The 15,459-nt window shown below is 41.1% G+C and overlaps 1 protein-coding gene across 4 annotated transcripts in view; it reads left to right on the forward strand.

Moving 5' to 3' along the window:
- Positions 1-1,777: 1,777 nt before the first annotated feature.
- Positions 1,778-15,459, forward strand: part of KCNAB2 (potassium voltage-gated channel subfamily A regulatory beta subunit 2) — a 56,111-nt gene continuing 42,429 nt past the window's right edge. For all 4 annotated transcript variants that reach the window (XM_053452496.1, XM_053452498.1, XM_053452497.1 and 1 more), the window contains exon 1: positions 1,778-1,875. The gene's annotated coding sequence lies outside the window, so the exon portion shown is untranslated. The remainder of the gene's footprint in view (positions 1,876-15,459) is intronic.

A 15,459-nucleotide genomic window follows, 5' to 3' on the forward strand; every position in this document is an offset into this window, starting at 1 on the left:
ACAGATCTGGCATTTTTAGTTACGTGGATTAGGGGGCCGCCGCATGTCCCTTTAAACCGCGGACGCTTATGAATCATGCATGGGGGGTGGGCAGTAGTCACTTATGTAGTAGATGGATTTGGGTGACCAGATGCTCGTTTTAACTCATCAAATCACCGACTATCAGGTCAATATTGTCATTGTTTCTGCAGCTAAAACCAGACTGCTTAGCAAGGTCAATCAGATCAGCTCACCTGTTTTCAAGCCTTGAGATGAAATTTAACCCATCAGATGCTGGTAAGAATCGAGCAGGACAATAATGTAAAAAGCCATAAACAACTTAAATGTTCCCAGAGAAGCTGGGTCACTCTGAGACAATTCCAGAGAAAAATGATCCATGGTACACCGCTGCAGAATATGATGGCTCCATACAATAAATAATATGATGTTTCACAGTGATAAAGATGATGTCACCATAGCAACCAATGGAACATTCCTGGTGATTGCTCCCCTATTACTATTTTCTTTCGGTTCTTTTGTTCTGTGGAGGTCTAAGGCTGGCTGAGCACTGTAGGAGTTATAGTCTACAGTAGCTGCAGCATTAAGGGGTATTCTGTTTGCATTGAATGGATACAGTTGGGGAGGAATTCGGTACTGGAATCTTAGAATCTCTGAACGGCTGAGGATGGCGGGATTGTGATCATGGCCCTTTATAAAGAGTGTCAGCTCTAATGCCAAGTGATCGATGCAAACAGCAACATAGATAACATGTAACTCTTCAATAGGCCTGTTCAGCTCCATCCCAAACAATAACAATATATATACCCCCTGCCATTACCGCAACATACTTGCTGCGGCCATCACTCTGCCCGCCTAAATCACCGCAAGATACCCGTTCCTAACAGCGAACACCGCCCCGAAATGCCCCGGTAAGCCTTTACCTCCATTCATCACAGCCGGGCTGCCATCTTCCATGCTAGTTTACGTTAGAGCTGGACTACACCAAATTGCTTGGAATGGGAGTCAGCGCAAATAATGTGACACGGAGCCCGGCCAGGTGTGCCAGTTTATTGTTAAATATGAGTTCCTTAATAATACATTTCCGAAATTGTTTTCCCGAAGCATTATACAGAAAACATGCGTCTAGTAATAATAGCATTTAATATTATTTACGAAAAAATCCCTCCCTGTGAGATTAGCCACTTGGTCTCTTCCACCGTCTGGCATTCGGTTGCCATGGACACAAGGATAGACGCTTGGAGCTGCGGCCTCTGCGGCTGCTGGATATAAATCCGGGCGCCGGGTGCAGCCTGGGCATTAGGTAACGGGTTTAACCGCGCTTTTTGAGGGGTAATTAAGTGATAAGGAGCTCGCCCCTGGCGAAGGCGGTAATGGTGTCATCACCATGGCGGTTGTCAACGCGTTGTAAACGCTCTTTTGTACTGGATGACTAACGTAAACCCAGCCGGGGTGTTCCGGTGTGACAGGCGCGAGCATGGCACACACTCTGTCTGTGAATAGGGAAATACCGAGCCGCTGGCGGTAATCCGGGCTCCACAGTGTATTCAAATACCTCAAAAGGAATGACAACAAAAACGGCCAACCCCAGACTGCGGTCATGCCGAGAGTCGGCAAAAAAATCCGCCTTCTCAGGCTGGCCTACAGCCAATCCGCAGCCAGACCGCATTGAGTGACAAAGATCTCGTCCAATCCTGTGTGTGTATGCATATCCGCTAGGGGGAGGGGGAAGGGATGCGCCGGGGTGGGCGTGGTCTGAGCCCCGCTCTCCCACGAGGTCAGCAGTGAGGGGAGAGAGCAGCTGCGACGTCGCAGACGGCGGCCAATGTACTAAACAGCGCTAAGCGGGGACAGAGCGGCTGCCGGACAGCGGAGCAGGTGCGCACACTCACGCCTATTTATGTCTGCCTGCAGTGGGGGCCGCAGCCTCGGGGGAGGTGGGGTGTATGTGTCACATAGTGTGAGCTGAGTGATGGCCAGTCTGGGGCGCAGCTTTAGAAGCTTGCGTATGGCTCTGGCACTTGAAAGGGTTAAACGGAGTAAACCAATAATCATCCGGGTAGTCTGTTAACCATTAGAGTGCTGTGTGTGCCCTTTCACTGAAAGGCTTAAAGGGGTGAGATGCACTTCGTGTGTTTGCATTGATCCAATCACTTTGCATGGATAATGTACCGGGTGGTCTTTAAAGGGTTAATACAGTGTAGCCCAGAGTAGTAGTAGTAATAATGATAATTATGTTTATGGTTATTATTGCATATTTGAAAGAATTCAGCAATTGTGCATATAGGGGGTGAAAACAGAGGGAAGAGAAATGCATGGTAGTGGGAAGGGTTAATAGAAAAGCACCCCGTGGCCTTCAAAGGGTTAACATCATGCAGCCAGGAGCAGTTATCTTGTTTGTGGCAAGGATGCCTCTCTGCAGAAATTGTGCAGATTGGCTGTCGGAGGGGTGAGAAATGCCTGGAACAGAGAGGGTTAATAGAGAAGCACCCTGGGGTGTCACAGGGTGACAGGGCCAGTTTGGTGGGGTGTTTATACCCCCACCCCCCCTCTCCTCGCTGCATACTGCGGCTGTGCTCTCTGTGATCCCGCACTTCTCTACCGACCGCATCCTCTGGCAGGTGGCGCTCGGGGCATCCAGCAGGGCCACACGTTACTGCCAAATCCAGGGCCAGTCATAGTGCCGGGGGAGTCGGGCAGCTGCCTGGACAAAGAAAATGCCCCAGATGTGTGGAAATCAGTCTAGTACCTGACAGGGGTGTCGATAGACCCCTTGCCTCTGTATGAGGGGCAGACGCAGGAGATCTAGGACTATACTGGCGTTCTAAATGTATGAAAAAGACAAGGCATGGGGGGCAAAAATGCCCGGGGGGCCCTGTGGCTGGGCGACGGCCCTGGCGGAATCTGTCATCAATAGCCCCCTATTTCCCCTGCCCTGCAAATACCGCAGCAGCCGCAATAATTGCACATTTAATCAGCTGACTCGGCTGTATCTGCTTAACCAGCGCAGAGTCTATCAGCGCCCGGCGGTTAATGCAGCATCTGTGCCGTAATGATGACAGCAGCCCGATGCCTCCTGCAAAACATTGGGGGATCTGCTGTATCATCATTTGTCACCCCCTCCTCCGTCACCCCCCCCCCGCATTGCTGCGAAATTACAAGCACTTTCCCTCGGAATAAACCATGAGATGGGAGCGCCCCTCGCCGATTGGCTTGTGGGGGTCCCTCTGCAGCCCGGCTAATGTCGTTGCTGCAGCAGTGAGTTGGAATATGTTGTGCTTTGCATCCGTAAGACGGCCTGGCGTGGATTCGTCGCGCTGGCGCTAAACACACTGCATACTTTCACTTATTTAGCGTCATTCTATAAACCTGCGAAGCGGTGGAAGCCGTAGTCGCCTTCGCAAAAGAGCGCAGAATAATTCTGATATTCATTTTTTGGCATTTAATAAAAATACACTACTGTTCTAAAGGGGTCACTTAGAAACGTCCTTGTTTTTGAAAGAAAATCATGTTTTGCCCATTGAAATAACATGAAATGGATCAGAAATCCAGCGCAGACGGGGTTAATGTTGTAAATCAGTATTGTAGCTGGAAACGGCTGATTTTTAATGGAATCTCTTCATAGGCGGATAGAGGCCCTTTATCACTCCCATCACTCCTTTATCACTCTCATCACTCCTGTGTTCCAATGGCACGTTGTGTTCGCTGATCCAAGTTTAAGTTTAAAAGGCAAATTGATGGTTAGAAAACCCTTTTGTGATTGTTACAGCCAGAAATTTCCTTGATTTCCATGAAAACAGCTGAGTGACCGAAATCTTTTGAAAGTTACTCTGTGCGTCTTGTAGTTGGGTCCGCAGCAAAACGGAAGGGATTCCTAGTTTTTACTGTGTTAAAGGTGTGCGTGCCATTTTCTGAAGTTTTGGGGTTTTTTTCTCTTTGATTCTTTGAAAGCCGTCGAAAGGAAAATGTCGTCATACTTCCTGTTCTGTAACCGTTCTCGGCTCCGTCGCCGAAAGTACGCTTTGCAGTTTCATAAGTGTACGGATAATGAGTGATGGAGTGAAAGGGGATTTCTTAAAACTTCTTTCTGAATTTCCCCGTTCTGCTCCTGTACTTTAGAGAACACCGCGCTGTCACACGGTCACCGAATCGGTCGGGCTTCATCACTACTGGTCCTGACTAAAATCAGCAGGCTAATAACTTTATTTTATATATAGTCTTCATCCGAAGAGGCCTCTGAGCCACAAGCATCCTTCAGATGTTTAATTTTTGTCTTAGCCGAAGTGTGTGTGACATCATGTGTGTGACATCATGTGTGTGACATCATGTGTGTGACATTTAAAATAAGTTTAAGAATAGGGGAACTATATTATCTTTAACTATTTGAGTTCCAGAGCAGTAGTGCATTGGCTTATTTCAACAACCCAGTTGGCCAAATGGTTTCTTTAAGGACCAAGGGTATTCTATGGGTTTTTTTTATACATTTATGGACCAAAACTTTTCTAAATTTGTGATTCCTTTTCCCCTCTGCTGAACAAACACAAGGTTAACTTCCGGAGTACAGCAACATCTCGCAGGCATAGCCTGATTTATTCCCTTATACACAACGCTGCAGAAATGTGCTCTAAATGCTTCACCCAAACGCTAATTACAAGGAAGACTCAAAGCATCGAGTGTTACTAACAAATGAGTACGCCTGTGAGGCTCAAACTTGTCTAGATCTCTTCGTACATCGGATAAGAGCTTTATCTAGGTCAAGTTTACCCAGTTAAGTGTGTACGTAAAACATCGCCTTTCTGTATCAAATATAATGTAAACAAAGTAAATATATACATTTTTGTTTCTATACCATTTATTATGCGTTAAAACACGTTGGAGAGCGGAAAGGTCTTTGAACATCCACGTTTATATCCGCCGTGGGCTGATCGCTTTCGCCAGCCTCCCGGGACCCCGTACTGGAAGTTTAACGGCCCTATTTCTGCGGAGCAGCGAGGGGAATGTTCCCGCTGTCTGCGCTGCATTTCTCTTTTATATCCCTTTATTTGTTTGTGGTTTAGGGCTCTAGGTTTTATGAGCTTAGCAGGCCAACTTCTTGATGCTTTACCTTGAATTGTCACAGTGCTTGGTGACACAAGTTCTTGTAACCGCGTGAAATAGAATTTTCTTGTATTGGAGTAAAACCTATCTTTCCCTTTTTAAAGGTTTTTCACATATAGGAGCAGTACGTTCCTTGCAAAGCTTGTATCTGCAACGGCAAGGGGTGGTTGGTGTCCATACATTCACGCCGTCTGACTGGGTGGGCCAGATTTGGTTATCAATGTATTAAACCTTTAACTTTATTGCATCCAATTCCCTATATACTTGTAGTTATAGCATTTTAACTATAAACCCCCCCCCCTTGAGTGTAATCCATACAATCCACAAGTCTTGCTGAAGTCCAAGATCTTCAGTCATCTCCATGAGATAGGAGGCACATCTATTCTTCTGTTCAGGGAGAGTTTCTAAGCTCACATTTTGGTTCTGTTGAAATCTGTCGATGGAACTCCAAGTTTGCCAGAGAATTTCTCTCAACGTTATGCAACTTGGTCCATGTATTTAAGATACTCCGTTGTGTTTCGTCCCTAAGTCAGTCCTGCAAAGAACTTGGCAGATACTTAAGCGGAACCCTCTCTAACCACCTTGTGCCATTGAGAAGGAAATTGTCTTTTCATTATCGAACTGAAAATCAAGACAATGTGTATTCACTTGTAGGGTCCCTGGGACCAATTACCTTTGTACCATTGTGCCAAATTGGTCCAATATAGCTGGAAGGTCCTCTGACCTGCTCAGCAGAGCTCCGTACACCTGCCTGCGTATCTCTGTTGCACCTGTGTTAGTAAGGACTTTGCCGTAAATAAAGTATTTACAGTAAAAATATTCAGCAGCATTATAATTTAATGGAATACAAGCAATAACAAAACAAACAGATAATTGGAACCCAATGTTGACGGCCGCCCTCCTTCATGCCTCAATGTGGCTACGAAGCAGGAGACGGAGCCTCAGGGGAGGCCTTCAACCTACCATTGGTGTACAAAATGCAACATGCTCGACACGACCTTGCCAGGAGGACATTTTTAATTTATCATGCTAATGATTCTCATTAAACTGTTTATGATTCATTTCCACTCGTTATTTTTTTAATAATGTTTTGGTATACATTTTTTTTTTTTTTTTTTTTGAGAAACATGCTACGATGTCTTCCAATTTTTTGATTTTATAAAGAAAATTACTTAGTTTTGTTGTCTTTTTTTAGATCCCAATTTAACACTTTTAGAATTGAATACATTATTGGGTATATCATTCCAAGTACTACTGATTTCCCAAACCCTTCCTTTGCAAAATTATCTAATCTAGTATAATTTTGGCTCATTTATTATTTTTTTTTTTTTTTGCTAGGAGCATTCAACTGTCACATAGGTTATTGCTATAGAAACTAAAAAGCTTCAAAAAAAATTCTCGATTTTTGAGATTAAACTTTAAAATGAGAAATAAAATGATAGATCAGGTGCAGTTTATTTGCTTAATAAGCGGTAGAGTCCAATGTTTATAGAACAGCATCTTAACAAGTCGTCTATATATATATATATATATATATAGATTATTGGCCGCATCCCTAATTTAAAGATTTAAATTAGGGGGGAAGTGTGGTCTATGGTCAGGACAATTCTGTAATTTGATAATTTCATAAATACACCTGGAGAATAACAGCAAGGCAACTCACATGGATTATTTTTATTCCAGGCACCAATAGATTATGGGCTATTTGAATTGAAATGGACGATTCCCTGCTCTAGAAAGAGGATTAGTACAATAGGAATAGCACACATTTGTTTTTCCCTTTTGAAAGACCATCTGCTAACACTGATCAAGAGGATTTAGAGTTGGTTTAAACCCAAAATATTTTGCAGCAAATTGGAAAATTGTTTCCATGGAAATAAATTGCCAATAAAGTATACGTATTACAACGTAAATGTCTTACTTGTGGAATGTCTCCAATGCTTTGGAGGATAGGCGAGATTGGGTCGTACAAATGGGATGCAATTAGTGTCCTATATACATACAGACTAGTTCACCTTGTGAGCCTTATTCACTAAAGCCAACTCGCACCCAATAATGAAAAAAACATTGCATGCAGAAGATGCGAGTGAGATGCAACTTCAGCAAGTATAAACAGGCATATGGCCCTCCAAAAAAATTAAATTACCCCTTCTCTCTACCTTGTGTGGGGTTGGGAAAGCAGGGAGGGCAATTGTCTACCAATTCTTTTGGTGAAAGGAGGGGTTATTGGGATCCCCTCTTTGCTTTTTATATGTGGTGGGTAATTTTACAAGTTAAAGGCGAAGACATGCAAGTTCATGTTTGCAGGACTCCACCTGTAACTTCCAAGTCTGCATAATTCTATTTCCTCATTAACTTCTTTGTCTCCTGTCGCTGAATGGTCTTGTTCAGCAGTCTTTGTAAGGCTTCAGTTAGGACCCGGCAGATATGTACAGGGCCGAGGATTTATATGATAATGCTGGCACTGCCACAGTCTGCCATCAGTCTCAGCTTCCATAGGATTCATTTTGACGTATCCCCAAAGCAGTGACACTGATTGACAAATAAAAATAACCAGCTACATTTTCATGACGGAAGCTTTTCTTATGGTAAAAGCTGTGACAGTTCCCTTGTCGGTGGTAAATTTGTGTTACAAATCTGCATGTCATCTCTAAAACAGCCAAAGGAAGCGACGATACTATAAACATATGTTTCAAGAGACGCCAGTACCTGGAGGGGGAATCCGACCTTCGCCTTCGGGGTTTTTGTTACATTCTGGAGTCATCAAATGTTTCCATCAAGTACCGTTTGTTTTTGCTTTACTGTTACTAATATTTTCCCAACATAAAAATAACCGGTCTGCGTATTTTCTATCAAACGTATATCTAAAAACCCAAGCTCTGCGCCTGTGAATGGTGTTGTGCGTTGTGGGATCCGGTGTGTATCGGTAAGACTCAGATATATATCTCTGGACTGTACAGACCGGGGGACACAATGTATAGGTCTATTTAATTTATTTCTGTAATATTTGTGGATGCTATTTTTCTCTTTTACGGTCTTATATTTGGTGTGAAATGGTATGATTTTTTTTTTATTCTTTGAAATGACCGTTTATATATGCCACATATATTCCTGGATAATTTCACAGTACAAAAAAGCAAAATATGAGCAATTTAATCTTCCTTTGCTCCCGAGTGTATGCATCTGTTATTTATGTATTTTATTTTTATATATAACACTGGAAAATCTATGAAAACATGATATAATCCGAGAACCAACTCCGAGGCATCTGCTTCATCTTTTTTATTATTTATTTATTTTTGCAGATTTATTTGGTATGATTCTTTCTCAGCTCTGACTTAGCGGTATAATCTGGTTATTGCAGAAGATCAAAGCTCGTCCCTGCCGATAAACGCTAAAGACGGTAGCTCAGTCGCATTGACTGGTGATTGCACCCCGGCGCGCAGAAAACTGTGCAAAACAAATAAATGGCACTTAGAAGAAGTCATAGCCTCCTAAAACAATTTCGTGCATCTTTTAAATCGTTTACCAAGCACAGAACTTCTATGAGAAATAATTTCATTAGTGTCTGGGTCGTTCCACTTTCCAGGCCGGCTAGTGGCGCGGACGGGAGACCACCAGGGACTTTGCGGAAAACGAGCTGCAAGAGGGGAATGTGTTCGGAGCTCGTAGATTAACCACTTCTCTCCCTGACCCAGGAGGCAGCCTGACATTAGAAACACATACTGCGTTTAGAAACATATACTGTGATGGCAGACTGGCCCCATTCGGCCCCATCTTGTCTGCCTATCTTTTTCTGCTGTAAAGACTCGGACCTTAATTAGTCCTCGGTCTCGTCTTACATTCAGGAGCCATACGTCTGTCCCATAGCATAACGTTGTCCTGATTCATAGCAAGATTGGTTAATCAGGACCAGGCATTTGGAATTGTTTCAATAATAATAGAGCTGAAACAACGAATCGATAAAATCGATAATAATCGATAACGGAAATCGTTGTCGACGATTTCCGTTATCGATTAATCGAGTGATCGATTCGTCGTTGGAGCACTAGGCTCCTTTTACTTACCTCCGCCTGCGTTCCCCGGTTCTGCTCCACGCTCTGCAGTCTCCGCCTTCTTCATGCTACGTGACGACGGAGGTGACGCGCGTCTACTATCAAGTTTGAAGTGGAACAAGTTCGTAGCGGAGGTAAGTACTCTTTATGTCTATTGTCTGTGCGAATGTTTATGTGCGAGACTTATAAAAAATTATTTTAAATAAACGAAAAATTTGCATATTGTTTTTTTTAATCGATTATTAAAATAATCGTTAGTTGCAGCCCTAAATAATAATAATAATATCCTGACGCAGTCCTTTCGGATGCTGTGTGGACAGTCATGAAAATCATTTTTACTTTGAAAAACCTGATTCTCCTTAAGACAACTTATTGAGCTTTATCGATGTGTCGATGCCTGGTACAAAGTCAAGACAGCTCCCAAGTTTGTTTAAATTATACGTGCAATCTGTTTGGTCTTCAACTTTATGGTTGAATCACTTCTTTGTTTATGTTACTTATTATTCCGAATACTTCTTCATTAACTAACTAGAACTAGGTGTAGCCTCCAGCTGGTGTTCCCCAAGTTTGTAAGTGTTCCATAAGCATTCGATGGGTCATACCAAATTTAGCTTTGATGGATCATACCAAATTTAGCTTCGTGTGGATTTTCTTGCCAGGAACACTTGATTGCCAGGTGACGCATAAGCAAGCGATGATAGGTTATTGCCGTAGGAACGGAAGTAGTTTCTATAGTGCTTTTAAGTGATTAACCCTTCAGAGGAAAGAATAAAACGACAGACCTTTTAATGTTTAACAAGCTGGAGGATAGTGTCTTGTCTAAGTGGGACAGAAAAAGAGCTTATTTTAAACGATACATTTTTTTTTACATCCCATTTTTCCTGTACCTTATACTAGCGGAATCCATCTGTATTCACAATGTGTACTTTTACTTTGTATTAAAAAAAAAAAAAAAAAAGTCCACTTTTATTCTGTCCTTAATGGTAAATATGAGATATATTCATCGTACAACGCTGCAGAAGGTGATGCTGCTATATAAAACCATAAATGATATGCAAATATATGCCTTGCTTATTAATACGCTTGTTATGAAGCTTTTACTGTCCCTTTTAATCATAATTCTGCTATTTAAATGACCACAAACCACGTCCCAGTTCTGGTTCGCTCCTTAATAAACAGTTGATTTGATTTAACATATCGTCAATTTAGAAGCGGAGGAATCTGATTGACGGTCTCTTTCTGGCTCTCGTATCTGTCAGGACTGTCACTATACATTACTTATACGTTGAAGTACTTCTCTCCATCATATTGACGCAAACTTGCAGAGTCAGGATCTTCAGCCAACATTAGGCACCGCTCCTGCGATAGTAGGGAGTTATTTTTTAAACCCCCCCCCCACATTGCATTAAATGGATTTTAGCTGAGCGGTGAAAGCGAAATATACAGGCTTTTACCCGTCCTGAATCTGACTTGGGAGGGATTTGTTTAAAATGCATTCCTCAGTGTTTCCGCTGCAAATTTTGCACAATCTGCATATCTCTACCCTTCAGTAAGTCTTCGTTCCGGGCTGCGTCCAAACGCCAAGTCCGCCTCGCTCCATATTCAAGAAACAAGGTAATTTATTTTATTATTAGTATTATTAATGTTGGCAAATATCCCTGTGATATAATAAATCATTTTAATATTTATTATAATGTAGAAGATACATTGGTATATCTGCATTGACTTGCTTATTTTAACTTTTAAAATAATTGTATTTTTTATAACTATTTTAGCAATTTTTTTTTAATAATTATCATTTTTACGTTATTTTTCCTTTTTAATTTTTTTTTTTTTTTTTTTTTTTTTTTATTGGAAGCTAGAGGGTTACATATACAGTGTTTGTATTCCGATTCTGGAATTGTTTTATATACACATGTAACGGTATTTAAATGCTCGGTATGGTGGCTGTAAATGTTTTCTTGAAGAAGATAATTAACGTGCTTCCGAAAGGGTGATCCTTACAAGTAAGCATTTAGCACTATTTATTCTAGATTTAATTCCCCGCTTAAGCGCTGATTGACCTTGGGCAAATATTGCATTCATAACCTGGTTTAAATAGATCTCAAGTAAATGTGATGGGATTTTCATAAGACCTCTTGTTGTTGTGTTGGATTAACTCTGGTCACGTCCCGTCAGACATGGCAGCTACCGTGATTTGCATTGTTAAGATGGGGTTTAGAGATCTGAAGGGGGTAGCCCAAGATGTAAGATAAAGTAACGACTTCGTAATGTGAAGGGAAGATGGTTCTATCAAGAACATTCATGACAGCTGGAATGAAATGACTGCAGTTGGCTCGTGCTTCTGTGAATAACTTATATTCCTCCTTAGGATGTATCCGAATTAACCGAAGCTGTCATAAATGATTTGATGGAGAGTTTTATACGACTTTAGGAAGAAATACCTTTTTCGTACTTCGTTTACATGATTATATTTTATACTGAATATATTTATTCAGCGCTGCCGGATCTGTCGGCGCTTTATAAATAAAGTATAATAATGATAATACTGTGTGTTTGTATATGTGTACACACACACACACACACTACTGTTTGAGGTCACTTAGAAATGTCCTTGTTTTTTAAAGAAAAGCACATTTTCGGCCATTAAAGTAATACGAATGACTATTGCAGCTGGTAGCAGCTGAGGCCCTTTATCACTCCCATCACTCCTGTGTTGCAATGGCCCTTTATCACTCCCATCACTCCTGTGTTGCAATGGCCCTTTATCACTCCGATCACTCTCTTGCAATTATATTACAGCTAGAAAGTTCCTAAATTTCGTTATTTTCCATGAAAACAACTTGGTCCTTAACGGTAGTGTGTGTGTATATGTGTGTATGTGTGTAATATATATATATATATATATATATATATATATATATATATATATATATATATATATATATATATATATATATATATATATATATATCATACACACACTATATGTATTTAAGATTTTTCTCTTTTACCTCTCCTCCTGAACTTCTTTTTTCTTGAGCTATTTTCTGCTCCTGAATCAGTGGATGTCCTACAAAGATGAGGGATAAGACGGTTCGTTATTTATTTAAACACTTCATTTATTATTGATGAGGTTACAGTCCCCTCTATTGGGAATGAGCAGCCTGGTATTGTTCTTGGGGTTTTTTTTATTTTTTTTAATGCTGTTTTGTCGGCCATTATGTCCTTGGTGGAAGTGGTCTTGTTCCCTTGGGGAGAAGTTTATTGGTGCTGAAGCTAAAAAGCAAGTCACGAAAGATCATTCGTCAATCAGTTCTGCTCCGGTGAAACGACGTTCAAAATTATTGGAAACTGTAAAGATTTTTTCTGTACCACCAGCGGAACTGTTTTTGGGGTACAAGAAATGGCAAAATGGTCTGAAGTAAACACGATGCCAAAGTACTCAAATGTATATACATATAACTACAATTCAAGTTATATTTTTGGCAGATTTTAATGTGTTAAGCTTATCAGAGGCTCCTGGACCTAGCGTTGTGTCCAGATGTGGACCTCCCTGCCAAGAGGGATACCAACCACTGTTGATGAGGTTCTTGAAGGCTAAGAATGTATGTTTGAAGGGTGAAATTTGCCTTTCAGTATGAGTTCTGGACCGCCCGAGTGGACGAGATCAGACTGATCCTTCTCATGGAGGTTCATCTTCTGTAATGGCACAAGTGAGCTAAAAGCCAGACGACCAATTGTTGGAAATTGGCTGAGTTGTTTTCCTCTTTGAATGCGGTTTCAGTCTGTAGCCAGCATTGTTACGTCTCTGGTAATAATAATTGTGGTGAGAAACAGGCTTGTGCTTGTGTGTTTAGGGCATTAACCCCTTGACTGCTAACGACGGCATGGTGCCGTCGCTAGCAGTCCCAGTCAGGTGCTAATGACGGCACCATGCCGTCGCTAGCACTCTCCTACCTTGATGGGGGTCTGTGGACCCCCATCACCACCTACCCCGGCGATCTGCCCCTCATTTTGAAGGGCATCACTGGGACCACCCGATCCGGCCGGTGACGTCACGCGTAATGACGCGATGACGTCACCGCGCAACTTTATTGAAAACTGACAATTGTCAGTTTTCACGGTATGGGGGCATGCTGCTTAGATGCCTGTATCTCAGGCATCTGAGCAGCTACAGACCCCCAACATATACCGTTGGAAAGGTAATCGCCTCACCTTTCCAACGGTATAATGCTTGTAAAAAAAGAATAAACAATATTATGTTAAAAAAATAAAAATGTACAAAAAAAGTCAAAAAAATGATTTGGGGGTCTCTAAAGGCAGATAAATAAAGATCAAAATTGCCTAGAGACCCCCAAATAAAATTATCTAAACATAAACTGGTTTAACTTTAAAAAAAAAAAAAAAAAGTTTAAGTATTCTAGCTAAATGATCACTGTGGTAGCCAATGTTACCACAGCGATCATATAGCTATAAAAAGTCACATTCCCTTTTTAAAAATGGGCGATACTAAATTTTAACCCCATGATCCCTTTGATCATGGGGTTAAATTTAGCCAATGGTAGAGGAAGGCAATTTTTGAAATCCAGATGAACTGCAAAAATCAGCCGTATAGCCTGTAGTACGTAAGTTAACCATGTCATCCCTGGAGCCCCTTGCATTTTTACTGCAAAACTTATTTTTGCTGTAAAAGTGATTTTTTTCTCCCTTTACGATCATCTCTTTGGGATTGTAAGGGGAAAGAATGGTGTGTGCTTCTGCGAGTGAATGTATGGAAAGTATGGTGTGTGCTTCTGCTAGTGAATGGAGATATGAAAGGCGTGTGAATGGTCAGTAATTAGGGTTGAAGCCTTGACGTGGCATTACTGCTCACGTAAGAAGTTAAATTATGGCACAAAAAGTACATATTTTCAAAAACTACACCCCTCGGCGCATCAAATGAGGGGCTGCGTGTGTTTCTAGGACAAACCTGGAGTGCGCAAGACACAAATGAACATGTCGCTATGGTTAGAAAAAACATATTTTCTAGCCAAAGCGACATATTCCATCATCTGTGAACTTAACTTTTGTCCTAGAAATACATGTAACCCCTCATTTGAAGCTCCAAGGGGTGTAGTTTCTTGAAATGTGTACTTTATGTACCCTAATTTAACTTCCCAGATGTCTAGACCACCTTAACTTCAGATATGGCAGATTGGAGAATCTTGTTAAAAAATTGTCTTAAAACATTTAGGGGTGATGCCTGCATTTAGACAGCTCTAGACAGCTGGGAAGTTAAATTATGGTACATAAAGTATATATTTTCAGAAACTACACCCCTTGGCGCATCAAATGAGGGGCTGCATGTGTTTCTAGGACAAACCTGGAGTGCGGAAGACATAAATGAACTTGTCGCTTTTAATTTTATTTATTTTTTATTTTTATTTGTGTGATATTCACTTATTTGTTGTGCACGTTAGATTTGTGATACAAATACAAATAAGACCTCATTTGCTGCGGCTGGGGGTGTAGTTTCTAAAAATATATAGTTTTGTTGGCATATTTTAACATCCCGGACAGCTAGAGCTGTTTAATTGACGCAGCCATGCATTAAATTTAAAGATGAATTTTGTGATAGTCTAATAAATTTAACTTTTAGCAATAAAATATTAGAAAAACACAGTCTACTGTTCTCAATGTCTGTTTATTTTAGACCGGTTACCTACTACAAATATTTAGCAACACAGGTTTTGATATTAGAGTTTAGAAAAATAACATTACAAACTAGTTTTTATTGAGTTGGAAGTGAAAAATTACACTTTTTCCCCATTTTTGGTTGTATTTTGCAAACCTAATGAGACATACACATATAAAAATGGTATATTTGGAATCTGCTGGGTGTGCTGAAAAAAACAATATATGGTTTGTATAGTTTATTCCCAAGAAATTTACTTGAAACACGTTTAAACGTGAGATGCACCAAAATGCCGAAAACTAGCTTAGCACCAGGGTGTGAAATGGCTTAGCAGCCAAGGGGTTAAACAAAAGAATACGTTCTTTATTCTGCCGCCCCAAACCAGCCGTTACTTCCACCAGTAGGATGTTTGGGTTGTCGTCGTCGTCTCGTTCTCCCCAGCATCGCCAAGGCCCATTTCTTACTCTCCTCCGCTGCTGATCCTCATCAATGCACTCCTGTTGTATCTGTGTTTGCAGATTTGGCTACCAGCTCCATACCGTTATACCCCAACAATCCGGTCGCTTGGCATTTAAGTACATCTCGGTAAATTACTTAATGCTTTTATTGTGTGGTTTTTGAAGGGTCTTCAAA

The sequence above is a fragment of the Spea bombifrons genome, chromosome 12 (genome assembly GCF_027358695.1).
Source record: "Spea bombifrons isolate aSpeBom1 chromosome 12, aSpeBom1.2.pri, whole genome shotgun sequence".
NCBI classification, from domain to species: Eukaryota; Metazoa; Chordata; class Amphibia; order Anura; family Pelobatidae; genus Spea; species Spea bombifrons.